The sequence below is a fragment of the Erinaceus europaeus genome, chromosome 21, assembly GCF_950295315.1.
Source record: "Erinaceus europaeus chromosome 21, mEriEur2.1, whole genome shotgun sequence".
Classification (NCBI taxonomy): Eukaryota; Metazoa; Chordata; class Mammalia; order Eulipotyphla; family Erinaceidae; genus Erinaceus; species Erinaceus europaeus.
Genome location: NC_080182.1, coordinates 6,982,145 through 6,998,108, shown reverse-complemented (window position 1 = coordinate 6,998,108; position 15,964 = coordinate 6,982,145).

The window sequence follows — 15,964 nt, the reverse complement described above, 5'->3', positions numbered from 1 at the left end:
GTTGAATCAGGAAAGATACTCAGTCTTGTTCTTGAAACCTAAGTAGGATTTCATCTTTGTGGAAGTACTTTGAAATAAGAGGAAGGCAAATTCCCAGAGACGTGAATGAGCAGGGCACGTCTGCAGCATGAGGCAATGTGCAGTTATCAGAAACTGTACAGAGACATAAGACAGGAACATTAGAGCTGGACCATCCATGAACCTTTTCTTCTACATTACGCAAGGATGGGACAAAGTGCTAATTCTTTCTCAGTGTATCCAGAACCCTAGCAGAAGCTATGTTCTCTGCTGGTATAATGAAGAAAGCAATACAGAATCTTTGCTAAGATGACTCTATTTAAAATCTGAATCAAATATTCTTCTGAATCAGTAAGAAAGTAAATACATGTAAGCTAGGTGTCAGGCTGACTTGATTTCTCTCTTAATTTCATTGCTGGAGTTCAGGAGCTCAGTGTTTAAGAATCTTCTGATCCCATACTTCCTGATACTTGTTATTAGAAATCTTAGTACTTTTGCATCTAAGTTTGTAAACTCTATGGCGTTTGTCTGCCAGGTACATTACTTTGTGTAATAATACCATGAGACCTGTTTTTCAGGATGTTTCCCTTACCACAAGAATCCTGCTCTAGGGTGAAGCCTGGATATGTTAAGAGATTTTTCTGGCCCATAAAAGCTAGAGAGATGTTTCCACATGTTATGACCCATGACTCTGAAGTTTCACTGTTGCCCTGAGGGTCTGAAAATTGTGCATAGGATAACTGGAATAAACTCAGCATCTTATGACATCAAAAGAATGTACCTGATGTAATGACATTTGGATAATGTCAGTTTTAAGCACTGTTACTCTGATGTTTCCCCCCCTTAGATGTACTCTTATCTTTATCCATGTGGTGTATAACCACCAGTTATTTGTGTCTGGACATTTCACTCCAGACATATATTTTACTTAAAAAAAAAAACCACCTTTAATCTTTCTTGTTTCTTTTTGATGTAATATATAATTTACAAGTAAATACTCCTGGAAGTTTGGAATGGAAGAGCACACTTAACCCTGTCCAGATCAGGATGTCCTGTGTGTGTCTCCCCTGACCTCTTCTGATCAACCATATAGGGACTGAGGTTATTCTCCCTCTACTCTGAGATGCCTCTAATTTCAGGGCTCTGGAAATTGGCTAAGGTTTTTACCTGTGAAGTTAACACAGCTCAGAATGTGACTGTGTTGGAGTCAAGTTTTTAGAGAAGGAATTGAGGTGAATCAAGATCACCCAGGTGAAAGCTTGGCCAATCTGAAGGTCCCTGTATAGAAAGGGGGGATTGAACAATGGGTACATCCAAGGAGAAGATGTCATCTGCACTCCACAGGGAAAGAATTCAGGAAAGACCAGCCTGTGTCACCAGATGCCATATTTTAGACTTCCAGAGCTGAGAGAAAATAGTTCTACCTGCCCTAGTGAACCAAGGCTCCAGAAATGTGGGTTTCCTGACAGCTGTTCTCTGTAGAATCCAGAGTAGTATTAAGTGTTCTGGAGACTTGAAAGATTAAGTCATTTGGCCAGCACAATGAAATTGTCACATAAAAATGAAATACACAACTGTTTATTGATTTAACTTTGGCTTACAAATACTGTAAGATATTCAAAATAGAGATTCACACCTATGTGTGTATGTATTTCCATATGTACACACAACTCAACACACCCACCACCAAAGTTCCTGTACCATCATGCCAAATGGAACCTTCCTCTAGCCCCATGTACACCCACTTCCCTTCAACAACACCGTAAATTTTCACAGAGCTTAACGCTCATCTTGTGTTACTGTTATTATTATTTGCAAGTTCATTTATTTTAGTTATCTCACATTTGAGTGAAGCTATTCATTTTTTCACTTCCTGACTTATTTTGCTTAGCCTAAGGATGGCCAGTTCCAACTATCATGCTCCAAACAACACAATGTCATCTTCTTGAGGGACTAGAATTCTGTTGAGTGGGGGCCAGATGGTAGCGCAGCAGTTTATGCACACATGGCACAAAGGACAAAGACCAGCGCAAGGATCCTGGTTTGAGTCCCTGACTCCCCACCTGCAGGGGGGTCGCTTCAGAGTGGTGAAGCAGGTCTGCAGGTGTCTCTTCATCTCCCCATCTCTGTCTTCCACTCCTCTCTCGGTTTCTTTCTGTCCTATCCAACAACAATGACAGCAACAACAACAACAACAATAATAACAACAATAAAACAACAAGGGAAAAAAAAGAGGGAAAAAATGGCCTCCTGGAGCAGTGGATTTGTAGTGCAGGTACTGAGCCCCAGAAATAACCCTAAAGGCAAAACAATAAAAATTCCATTGAGTATCTACCCTACAACTTATTTATCTGTGGGTGAGCACTATGGGTGACTCCATATTTTGACTATTGGAAAACAGTTCTTTTTTTTATTTCTTTATTGGAGGATTAATTGTTTATAGTCAATAGTAAAATACAATAGTTTGTACATGCATAACATTTCCACATAACAGTACAACCCCCACTAGATCCTCTTCTGCCATCATGTTCCAAGACCCCCCACCCCCAGAGTCTTTTACACCAACTCCAGTTCCAGTGGAAAACAATTCTTAACTAGACTAACTCACATGTGATCTTTTATGCTAACAGGATCATTTCTGAGAGAGTGTTTGTTACTGTTGATAATTTGGTTGGATAATGGTGTGATCTTGCTTACATATCTGAGACATGCCCCTTGTCTCCCTGAAAAGTCAGAAATTCTCTCTCCATTGGATGCCCTGAATGAACCTAGCTGCAAAGAAGATTTAAGTTATTAACAGGTTGTTGCTAGGTTTCGTTTTGCCTCTGTTATGAGCATTCACAGAAGAAATCTCTAACATGAGTACCAAGAATAGTCAAATTTCTCCTGGGAAATCAACTTGATTTATCTCTTGGTAGCCACAAACTATAGGAATTACCACGCTCCTTTTCATGCTGGGTTGCTGGGAAACTGGGCACCAATTTGCTTCTTGGTTTGAATACAAAAATAAGTGTGATATGCCACTCACTGCCTTAGTCCCCGTCTCCTCCTGTCATCTTTAGTTGTTTGCTTATTTCACTCTCACATCTGCCTTTTTCCAATATCTTTTATAAAATAGTTATGTTTGTGTAAACGGGAGATAGATAGATAGATAGATAGATAGCCACTCTAGCACATGGAGTATTTTGGATAGATCTCAGGAACTCATACCTACAAGCTTCACACAGCACTGTGCTGCCACCCAGGCTGCTTTTTTCAATATTTCATAATGTTTTCAGGGTCCTTGTCATCTTCATTCTTGCTGTTGAGAGGGAGTTCGTGTGGATGCATCAGCAAATCACTGAGTGAGGGCCCTATTTTAGGCCCAAGCCAGGGTGCCTTGGGTCCTCAGTGACCAAGTTCTCTCTCTTCACACCATCATGTTTCTGCCCTTGACATTTATGTTTGTGGGTTTCCTGGCCTGTTCAGGCCTGTGTGGGTTCTGGGTTGGATGAAAATGTGGAGACCCGGGGCCATCTGGAAGGAGGCAACAACCTTGATTGCAATACCTGCACACGTTCCACAGCTGAAGTAGAGGAATAATAATTTTCCTTTCTTCCAAAATGAAAACTGTACAATTACATGATTTTAAAAAAACACATAAAGAACATAAACTGTAGCAACACTCTGCGTTGTCTGTAATTATAACTTGCCACTTTCTTGAAATTACCTTAGATCACAAAGAGTAATTTTAGGTTTATTACCTTGGACTGTGTGTGCTATTACCAAATATAGAATTTCAGGTTGGTCTCCTCAGAATGTACGTCTGTGGAGCATGGAGAAGTGAGAGCTGCTCACTGGCATGGTTTCAGTGAAGGGTTCTTGCCGTGCTATTCTTTCCTGTTACATTTTTCTTCTGTCATTTAATTGTATCACACCTGCCTTCTTTCTCAGAGAGAAATAGAAATGGTGTGTCCTGGGGTGCCTGGCTCTGGATGGGACTAACTCAGCAGCTGTCTCTCTATTCTGCAGGGAGATATATAACACATACATATATATCACCCTCCATGCACACATGAGTACACACACACACACACACACCTTACTTTAGACAAAAGGAGCGAGCCCTGGCTTCATTCAGCCATGCACAAACCTTCACAAACTCTCACAATCAGCTCATGAGGAAGGAAAGTGAACCCTGCCCACCCAGGTGTCAGAGACCTGGCCTGGAAGAAATGAACAGCAAGGAAAGTATTGCAGACAGGTCTTTCAATCCTTCTACTAATTTTACTTTTATTTGTTGAAGCCTTAAACCCAAGGTGACCATTATGGAGACTGAATCCTTAGAGGAGGTGATTTAGGATCAATGTATTGGTCAGGGTGTACTCTAATAAGTCTGGTTGGTGATTTCATAGGGACACCTCACTATATACAAAACCCTGGGTTCCAAATTCCAGAGCCACATGAGAACACTATGGACAGCGCCAGGGTTTGTCCATAGATCCTAAAGCAGAGTGGAGGTCTCTGTCTCATCTCTTTGTGTCTGCCTCTCCCTCTCTCCCTCTCCTTTGTCTTGGGAAGCCACTCAGGTTAGCAGTGTCTCTGCCTGAGGCCCCGAGTTCATTCCCATATGCACCCCATTAAATGAGGAAAGGGAGACAATAGGGGAAGGGGTACAGGGCACTGGCAGCGTAGGACCCTGAGAAGCTCACATCCTGGAGAAGGAAGCCTCAGGGGATTCTATTCCTGCTTACTGCTACGTCTCAGTCTTCATTCTCCAGAGCCACCCAGTTGGTGGGGATTTGTGCTGCTGACACTCCAGAGAGCAAGGACTGGCTAATTACATGCTATGATTGGTCTGATCCTCTGCAGATCCTACCGGAATTGAACTGAAGACTCCCTGAGGTTGTGTTCTTATGATCATTCCATACTTGCAACAGGGAGCAGAGGTAATGCCTCATGCAGCTGTGGATTGATTGTAAGGCCCAAATCCAGTGGTGGGGGGGGTGCGGGGGGGCATCCTTCAAGAATGTTTCTCCCAACTCTGCAAATTCCCTCGTCTGTTCCTACCTTGAGAAGCCTACATGCAAATAGAATAGATTTTCTACATAGAACATGGTGCATTCTTTTATCTACATAGACCATGGTGAAAGTTTCATCATGTCTAGGCTTCTCCACTCCAAGCCAACTTTTTAAATTAGAACAAGAGAAACAAGGAAAGACCAACACACTGAAGCTAGTGGGATGGGGGCCAGGTAAGGTATCTTGTCAACCCAATGTTGCAGATTTTATTTAGTCAGATGTAGTTTTCCTGGTGACTTTTCTCAGATGCAGTGCAGAAGCATCCCTCAACGAAACAGAGAAGCAAGGAAACATTCATTAACTCCTACTCCGCTAAGACATGACATATTTAAAATAGCAGTTCACCACCAGATGTCCCAGCAATCCCCCAGGGCACACTTTAAGAAGATTAAGAAGGTATCCCAAGAATCAGTTACTGAATAGTTTTAATGTCGTGTTGAGGCCTTACACATGTGATACCAGTGTTGAACCACTTCTACAAGCTGATGTTCTAGTTTTTCTTTTAGAGAAAGAAATGGAGAGAGGAAACGCATCACAGCCCCCCTCTACCATCCATGGAGCTCACTGAGGGTCATTCATAGCGCCCCCGTGTGGTGTGCAAACTCAAAGAGGTTCTCTTGCACCACAGAGATGGCGCTTTCCAGGGTGAGCTATCTCTCACAACCATTGGTGATTTTTTGAAAATCATATGAGATGTCTAGAAGTGAAAACTAAATTCTCATGAAATCAGATCAACAAAGTGAAAGTTGATCAGGAAAGAAAGTTGAAAACAAGTAGCACAACATATGCCAACGTACCAATCACGGCAAATTTGCCCTCCGTCTGGCACTCTAGAGAGGTCTGTGTTAATTTATTCAGAACCAGCTTTGGGTGACCAGCCACTTGCCAGTGATTCGATACGTTTTGACAATTTTCATTTTTTATGAAGACACACAAGGAACAATTTTTAATTACACTGTGAAAAGAGATCATTTGGCCTAGACAGCAGTGGAAACACCATTTTTTGAGTAAGTAGAGCTTTCCTGCCTTTTTTTAGGTCTTATATTCTCCTGACAAGAGCTCAACAACACAAGCCGTTCAACTACTTACATGAAAGTGGGTTTTCACGGTGATGTTGTAATACTGCATTATACATAGGCATTACTGTGTATGGTGTACATAATGTGTGTTAATGTTATATACCAGTATAGTGTTGTTAGGAATTTGTGGTTAATAATTAATCATACAATGCTTACTCTTCAATTACATTTATTTATTTATTTATTTATTTATTTATTTATTGGTTAGAGACAGCCAGAAATTGAGAGGGAAGGGGAAAGTATAGAGGGAGAGAGGCAGAAAGACCTGTGGCCCTGTTTCACCACTTGTGAAGCTTTCTCCCTGCAGGTGGGGACTGGGGGCTCGAACCTGGGTCCATGCACACTGTAACCTATGTGCTCAACCAGGCATGCCAACACCCTGCCTCCACTGCTTATTATTTTAATATTATGTTTTGTGTATAATTATTGCATTTTATTGATTTATTCTTGATAATTAAATTACGTGTGTATTGTATAATTAGATGAATGTAGATGATAATAAAGTATAGTGATAAATGCTGTATTAATCATAAATAATAGATACTCTCATATTTTCATTTGCTAATTGCCACCAGGATTATCATGAGTCAACCACTCCTGGTGGCCTTTTTTTTCTTTTCTTCTTTTTTTTTCCTCTATTCTTTTTATGACAGAGGGAAATATAAATTGAGAGAGAAGAGGGAACTAGGGAAGGAGAGAGAAAGAGAGGCACCTGTAGTGCTGGCTGTTTCACCACTCATGAAGCTTTTTTCATACAGGAGGGGAGGAGGGACTTGAATCGGGCCCTTGCACATGGTAACATCTGTGCTCTACTGCATGTGCTGCCGTCTGGACCTGTATAGTATTATTTCTGATAAAATGTGTATTGTGATATGCATGCAGTGCAGAAGTATTTTATTCTACATATTATATCCAATAAAGCATAACACACTCAATCATAGTAATAATAATTCCTGTCACCCCAGGTGCTTGTTCTCTGATGATCATGAGGAAATGATTATACATATTTGAAAACAATTTGCTTGTACTTCTTAATTCTCATATGCAAAATGAGAAGACTAGATCAGTTTTCACACAATTGAAGAGAAAAGAGTTAATAAATTGCAGCTTAATAGTGAGTAACTGGGTAGGGGTGGATAGCATAATGGTTATACAAAGAGATTGTCATGTCTGAGGCTCCAAAGTCCTAGGTTCAGTCCCCTGCACCACCATAAGCCAGAGCTGAGTGGTGCTCTGGTTAAAAATAAAGAAACGAATAAATAAATATATATACATAAATAAATAAATAAATAAATAAAGGCTGATGGTCAAGGTGCAGGGACTAGTTCCCCTTTGATATGGTATCCTTAGCTCCATCTCTCATGTACTCTGTCCCCAAGGCACAGGGAACAGCACTGTGAGAGGAGAGGTGTGGGGGACACTTCCTTCTGCTCATCTTGTGTCACCCATCTCCATCAGCTTAGCCTTCTCATTTCCTAGCTGAGCTGGCATGACTTTCACTCCTTAGTTGGACCTCAGCCTGTGACTAAATTTTATCCTAATTGAAATATCTATCCATCACCCCCCAATCAAAGCCTTCCAGGTTTCTCACAGTCTTAAGATACTCTGACCCCCTTCTAAGGCCACCAGGTTCTGCACCTGTGCCTCTTTCTGAGAGAAAACTCTTACCACCAGGGGAAGCCATCACAGGTTACCTCTTCTCCTGATGAACCCACTTTTCCCTACTGAAGATCTTTCCACATTCCTAGAAGGCTCCTGAAATTACCACCCCATCCACCAAATTCTCCTCCAGAAGCCCTCTGCATTCTCTATATCTTACCTTCAGAGAAAAAACAGATTTCTCCCCTAAACCTCACCCCCCCCTTTGTGGCTGTGTGTTTTCACAACTTGACTCATGAGACCCCATCACACTTGATCTACACTGCTGTAACCACACTGAGGCTACACCACATCTATTGTTTAGATCCTGTACTCCATCAGCTCATAACAACAGCTGGACAGAGCTGAGTCATGAAAAGCCATAAAATTCCTGCCTTTCGTTTATGAATTCATGAGTTGTGTTTGGCTCATCTCTGACCCTACTTGATTATGCAACATTTTGTTTATCTCGTAGACACACAGCATCTTTGAGCATTTCAGTAGATCAAAGAAATGTGACAAGATTTTTGTGTCTTAGAAGATTACAGTGTGGTTTTATTCTGGTAAGGTTATAGTTGTGTCTACTGGCTTTGGTTTCAAGTGCAGTGCTTCTAAATGTTGTTTAATGTGTCTTTCCTGTTGAGTTGTCTCTTCAGTAGAGTTTAAATATTCATGGAGCAGTGTTCATCTAAAAGATTATTTTGTCAGAAAAGGATAAAAGCATGAATTTTGTCAATAATCTCTCTTGTGTTTTAATTACATACAAAGTTCCAAGAAATAGAATCATTCTTCAAGATGTCTGACTAAGGTGGCCCACTTTTAATGTTATAGAGAAGATTTTTAAGAATATAACAGTCACATCCATCATGAACTTGTTTCATCTAGTCCAGCAATATTTTCTTCTCCCAGTAAAGAGGATAGACATCTAAAGGAATTCCCTTTATGGCAGAGAGGACTTTGTAGCAGTTGAGTGTATATGTTCAGGGCTCTTCAGTGAAATGGTGCTTTACTCAGGTGACATTCACTTGAGCACACTTAATCCGCCTAGATTAGAACTCACTATAGTAACTTAGACTGGGGAAGAATAAGCAGTGCCATGAAGCTTCCAGCAGACTATAGGTTTGCAGAAAATAAATAAAATGGCTGGTCTTTATTGGCTACGTCTTCATTTCTTATGTGCTGCTCTGTTTTGTTATGTGCTGCATCTTCTTACACGCTAAGACCTCAGACGACTTCTCCTGTGCCACCTTCTTCCTCCTCATGTTCTCTCTGTGGTCCGTCTTTCACCATCTTTTCTAAATTCAAACATCAACTTCATACTTGGGTTACTGGGCACCTGGGTCATAGTACCCCTCCCTCTGGGTGCTTTGTCGGTACACAGTGGCAGGCAAAATACAATCTGGCACCAGGTGACACGCTTTCTAGAACTCCAAAAGGTTGTTTTTGAAGCTTTTCTGCGTAGCTGGATTTGCCTTTGAAACCAGGCCCAGAATCATCCTCATTTTCATTAGTGAAATGGTGATTTCTGAATGGTTTGAGTGAGAGGGCTGGGGAGGAGGGGGTCATTTCCTCTTAGGTGTGTCATTCCTGCTGTGTGGTGGGTGACTCCAGATAGGTCAGAATAAGGTCATGCAAGCATGCCTCCCAGACACTGATGCTGCTAGGTCCACTTCACTGAGACTCTCTTTCCCCATGTGAGGAGGCCCTCTGGTATCAGGTCCTACATCCTGGGGCACTTTGCCAATTCTGTGGACTTCAGAGGAGACCCAGAGGAGGCCCAGGAAACACTTGGTGTGCAGGCAGATGGGACAGAACTCTCTCTCTCATTCACACATAGGTGTCAATGCAGAATGAAAGGAGAAAGTCCATCCCTAAACAGTCCTGAGGTTAAGCAGAGTTGGCAATATTTCCCTTTATAAGTATCTGTCTACCGGAAAGCCAGACTCCATCGTTATTAATAAACTTCAGAAGCTAATGGGCACATGTTTCACGTCTCTTGTAGCCACCTCTCTCGGGAAACTTAAGGGAGAAACAGGCTGCCACGAGCCTATGCTTCTTTCCAAGGGGCGCTCCAAAAGGCAGCAGGTCCACTGGGCTTCTTTGGAGTCTGTCCTCCTGGCCTCCCCAGATCCCTCCCTTGCTGACACTGGCTGCTGCTAGAAGTTGAGTTGGGGCTTATTTCAGTGACCTGCCTGTCGTGGAATATCTCTCTGGGTGTGTGGGCTATTTCTGTACTGTCTAAACCTTTGCTGACACGCTCTTGAGCTCACATCCTTTCAGCAGAAATTCATCCCTGCCCTAGATCCCCCTTAATTGCTCCATTTGCTTTTCTTAATGGTAGAAGTAAACCCACATTAAAGAAGGCAGAGCATCTTCATTTTTCTCCCCATTGCTATTGGAGACAGTCGTCTCAAAGGTCAAGTTAACTTCTAAATGAGTTTGGCAAACAAAGCATCCAGAGGCCATTTGAAAGCAGCACAGCTGGCCCTACCTGCAGAACAGAACTGGGTCAGCAGGTGCATTAGTGCACCCCGGGCCATTTTTCTTCCCGGGGCTGAAAGGGAGAGGATGGGGAGAGACCTGCAACCTGGAAAGCCTTCAGTGATCAGCTTTGTTCTGGAGGGAAGCTGCCCCTCTGACTAGATGCTTCTGTGAAACGTTCCCTTGAAGAACTCCGTAAATCATGCCAAAATGTGCGGGGAGGGGGGTGCTTTGCTTCTTTCCCTCCAGGTCACGGAAGTTCTGGATTTTACAGCATCTGAGCATTCAGGTGGAACAAGCCTCCTGCTCGCTGAATACCTCCCAACCCCCACCCCACCTGGCACACTCTCCACACCCCCACCTGCCACTCCGGGTTCCACACCAATCAGCCTCCCTCCCATCCTGAGTTTAATCTTTAATCAGATGCACAGACACAACCCCAGAGCCCTAACTGGGGAGCTGAAAGTGGGCTCGGGTTTTCGGAGTTACACAATATTTTCGGGTGTTTAATTTCTCTCCTGCCTAATAAATTTTATGGGCTCATTGTCCATTATCACCAAAGAAGATTCAGCCTGCTGGTGAAAAAGTCCATCCTTCTTTTTTTACTCAGAGGGGTGGAATGGCCAGTTTAAAAACCTATTGGATTTTAATCTATTAAAAAGACAATTAAAAAGACATAGGGGTGAGATAAAGCAAGAGCAATTTAAGATGAGCAGAAACTTAGGAAGGAAAAGGGTATCCTGCTCTGGAAAGCAACCAGGAGCCAATGGTCTTCTCTGCATTGTGGTAAACAGACAGCAAAGGGAAACTGATCATTAATGAGGTGTGTGTGTGTGTGTGTGTGTGTGTGTGTGTGTGTGTGTGTGTGTGTGTGTAAAGAATTGCTTTAACCAATTGATAATGCTCATGTAAATAGGAAGAAAATAACTTAGAAGGAAGAGGATCATTAATTTTAGTATCCCTAGCTCAGCAAGTGCTCAATGAACACAGGAGAAATGGATGGATGGATGGATGGATGGATGGATGGATGGATGGATGGATGTTAGTTAGTGGCATGTAATAAAGAAATACTTCATTTACATTCAGAAAATCCTGTGCCTTAAAATTGCAAAAGAGGTACCTGCTTACAATTTTTGCTTTATTTATTTATTTATTTATTTATTTATGTGCCTATACTACAGTGACTCTGATGGTCCTTTTGGTCATATTTTTCCTCTGTTAGAGACTAAGAAAATTAGAGATACAGAGTGACAGAGAGAGAGAGAGAGAGACGCTGCTCCAGCACTTCTGAAGGCCCTCTTACCCCCAGTTAGGGCTTGACCGATTGAACCTGGGCCCTCACACATGGTAACACTTTCCTGTATGAACCACCGCCAGGCCCTGTAATTTCATCTTCTGATTCTTCACTGGGGAATGGACTGAGGACTTCATGACTGTACAGTAACCTGGCCCAATATTTTTATTCTATGCCCTTTGAGAGTGAGGAGAGGAGGGGAGAGGAGAGGAAAGAGGAGGGGGGGGAAGGGAGGAGAGAGTTAAGGAGAGAGGAGAGGAGGGGGAGGGAAGGGAAAGGGAGGAGAGAGGAGGGGAGGAGAGGAGAGGGGAAGAGAGAGGAAGAGGGGAGGGGACAAGAGAGGGGAGGGGAGAGGAGAGGAGAAGAGAGAGGAAGAGGAGAGGGGAGAGGAGAGGAGAGGAGAGGAGAGGAGAGGAGAGGAGAGGAGAGGAGAGGAGAGGAGAGGAGAGGGGAGGGGGAGACCAGAACACCACTCTACCATCCTTGGACCTTCCTCTGTATCTCCCTTGGAGCTGCAGAACCCACACAGTCCTCTTCCACCCATTTGCTGTTACTGTCCACTGTGGCTCTTAAAGCTTCCTCCAATACACAGCTGGATGGCTGGTGTCATTCGGAGAAGGTCTGTATTCACCTGTTAAGAGTGAGCTGGATCAACAGTGTGGCTGAGGGGAACGGCCCTTAGCACAACCCTTTAAGAGTGACTCTGAGGGGGTCGGGCGGTGGCGCAGTGGGTTGAGCGCACGTGGCGCAAAGCACAAGGACCAGCGGGACCAGCGTAAGTATCCCGGTTCGAGCCAATGGCTCCCTACCTGCAGGGGAGTCGCTTCACAGGCGGTGAAGCAGGTCTGCAGGTGTCTGTCTTTCTCTCCCCCTCTCTGTCTTCCCCTCCTCTCTCCATTTCTCTCTATCCTATATCCAACAATGACATCAACAACAACAATAATAACCACAACAAGGCTACAACAACAAGGGCAACAGAAAGGGGGGGGGGGAAAGGCCTCCAAGAGCAGTGGATTCATGGTGCAGGCACTGAGCCCAGCAGTAACCCTGGAGGGGAAAAAAAAAAAAAAAGAGTGACTCTGAGCTTCTTACCAGAAAAGGGTCCTGGCAGCAGGCAGAGCCACTGCTTCTGGAAAGTCCCTGCAGAAAGTGCACAGGTTTCCTTTGGGCCCAGCCTGGTGCTGAGCAGGTCAGTCAAGTCAAAGGGTGGTGGAGACAACACAGGGCAGCAGCCCCGCTCCTCATGACAAGCATATCTTCTTGCATGGACAACAGCTGTCTCCTGCCAGTTGCAGAACTGCCTCAGAACTTAGTTCCCGAACCATGTCTCTCCACCACCGAGGGAACCTCTCACGTCCGCTGCATCCTGCTCACAGAAGGTGAGGAGGTGAGGTTACACATGATGTGGCAGTGTATGGCACCGTGCCTCCAGATGCTGAGTGCATCACTGTGGATTGACTGACTCTGTCTCCCTAGTGCACACACAAATGACGCCTCTGCTTGGGTATGTCAATATCTCCAAAACTCAACAACTCTCACTGGACACATAAAATGTTTCCCTGTAAGTGACACTTCTTCCAAATTTTGTATTTCCATTATCCAGTCATACTGTGGGACCCAATACTAATAGGCCTGCCATGTTGGTGTTTTATGTAGAAATCACAGAGAGTGTGTGTGTTGTCTGGGAGCATACAAACATAAGAGACAGGGGGGAGCTGAGCTCAGGTTGGAATCCAGATCTTTCTCCTTTCCTCCCCCGCAGGTTCCTGTCACTGACCAAAGTCACATAATTTTAGTAAGTTCAGACCAGCAAGATAGCTGACCTACTGGGCCTGTTTCATCAAGTGCACTACACACATTTAAACCTGGCTTCACCTCACAGGGGGACACTTCAGTGCTATGGTGCCTTTCTCTTCCTCCCTCTAACTCTGTCTCTGTCTCCTTCTTTCTATCTTAAAAAGTCAGCCAGATGCAGAGAAACCCCAGAAATAGGCAAAAGGAAAAAAAAATTATCCTGTCCCCTACCAAAGACAGCCCTTAACTGTGAGGGAATGCCTCTGAGATTTACACCTATTTTTCATCTCCATTGCACTGACAGAGTGTCCAGTCTAACACAAGCTATCCCACGGCTGGCCTTGTAATAAAATATGTTTTAAAATAAGTACCACATAACCATTCGTTTTAGGTTATGAAGTAAACATATAGTTGCTACCTGCTGAGTAAATTGATGTTTTTCTGAATGCTGCGCTTTTTTGCAGTGAACCTGAAGGTTGCAAAGTAATTCAATGATGGAACCAAAACGTGTCAGCAAATAACATATGCAGAGATCTCTCCCCTGCCATGCACACAGATTCAAACAGAAGTGGAAACTTCTCCTGGGGGATGTCTCCTCCATTCACCTGGTGACCTTGCACCAAGGCCTGCAGTGTATCCATCAGCTAACACCTAGACAGAATGCTGCCTCTCAAATAAATGGTGGGATGAGCTCCCTGGAAATGACAAATGCCTGTGGCTGTTTCTGGTTCCCTTTATCCATGAGCTGGGTAGATTTGGAATTGAATGTTGACCTGGTGTTGTGCTATTTGGATTTAATTAATGGGCAATTGTTTTGGCTTTGCATTTCATTTCATTAAGGCATAGTGCCTTGAATAGACTAGTCTTCCGCATGAGAAAACACTGCTAGGCATATCACAGGTCCTTGGATGACAGAACAGGACAATGTCTAGTTAGGAAAGATGTAGTGAGTACTCAGCATAGAAGCAGAGGAGGGCTTGTCAGATGGCCCAAACCTGACTCTTCTGATGTCTTTTAATTCTGGCCTCTCCCAAGCTCAAAAATGACCCATGAACACAGAATCAAGTTTCCTCTTCAGACCTCATTTCCTCTCCCACCAAGCAATAGAGAACTGTTCACAAGTCTCTTTTTGCAGAAACCCCGTCTTTTATGCATAGATTCATTCAGCCAGCCATATTCAGCAAGATGTTCCATATGCAAGAGCTACTATAGGTCTTGTGGACACAGTAGTGAGCAAAACAGGCAAAATTCATCCCCAGACATCACTGCTTTTCCCCTCATACCTCCTTACTGAGCTACATCTGGTCTTGCACTGATCCTGTCATCCTGCTTGAGGCATCCTCCCATTCTGTGACAGGACTTCACTGCCCAGAGACTCAGCACTGTCTTGGGGAAAATGCCAGTGGCTGCTGAGAGGGATGGGGTGTCAGGGGGAGGGATCTTGCTGAAATGTCAGGGTGCTGGGAGTTTGGTGGTGAGTGCAGTGAACCCTAAACTCAGTAGAGGTGTGGATTTCTTCTCCGGTGATTCTAGAACATTGTACACCAGTGACAGACTGCTTTTTCAACAGTGAGTGGTTTACAAAGACAGTAAGCATGGGGCTGAGACAGGAAGGGCTCCCTGAGGCACAGTCCTAATCAACACAAGAAGGGAGCGGTGTGGCCTTTGTCTGCTGGTGTTTAGGAATGTGTGGAGTACAGTTGGGGAGGGCAACAGCATGCCCCTTCAGATAGGATAGGTCTCCTATGGCTGAGCTCAGTGAATGAGGACATGTGAGGATCCCAGGTGCACTGTGGCCGCTCCTTCTAAGAGCAAAGCTTGTGCAATGGGAGGTAGTTTTCCCCTCAAAATGCTCCTCGATGGGGTTTACAATCAACAATATTTATACGCTTTCCCCATATTTGGGAGCTACCCTCTTCTCTGATCCAGCTTTCTAGTCCTTTTTCCAACTATGACACCACCATCACCCCCCCCCCCCAAACAATAACTTAGGTCACCTGCATACTAGATGTCAGGCACAGGCAAAAACTTGTAGGGTCATGGGCCCCTTGGAATATACCTAAAATAGACCTACTAGCTTTTTCCAAATCAGAGACCCCAAATCTTCATCTGCAATATTCCAGCCTTTAGGTTCATGAATAGTCAACAATTTGTTCTGCTTTATATCTTAACTCTTTTCCAGCCACAAGGTTCCAGATGCTACCATGATGCCAACTGGACTTCCCTAGGCAGATGACCCCACCATGTGCCCAAGAGCCCCAGTTCCCCAGAGCCCTGCCTCTCTAGGGAAAAAGAGACAGGCTAGAAGTATGGATCGACTTGTCAACACCCATGTTCAGTGGGGAAGCAATTACAGAAGCCCAGACCTTCCACCTTCTACACCCCATAAAGATCCTAGATCCATACTCCCAAAGGGATAAAGAATAAGAAAACTATCAAGGGATGGGATGGGATATGGAGATTATGGTGGGAATTGTGTGGAATTGTACCCCTCTTATCCTATGGTCTTTTCAGTGTTTCCATTTTATAAAGAATTAAAAAAAAATGCTCATCATGCCAGAGGTCATGGATTCCAGTCCCAGCACCACATGGGAGCAAC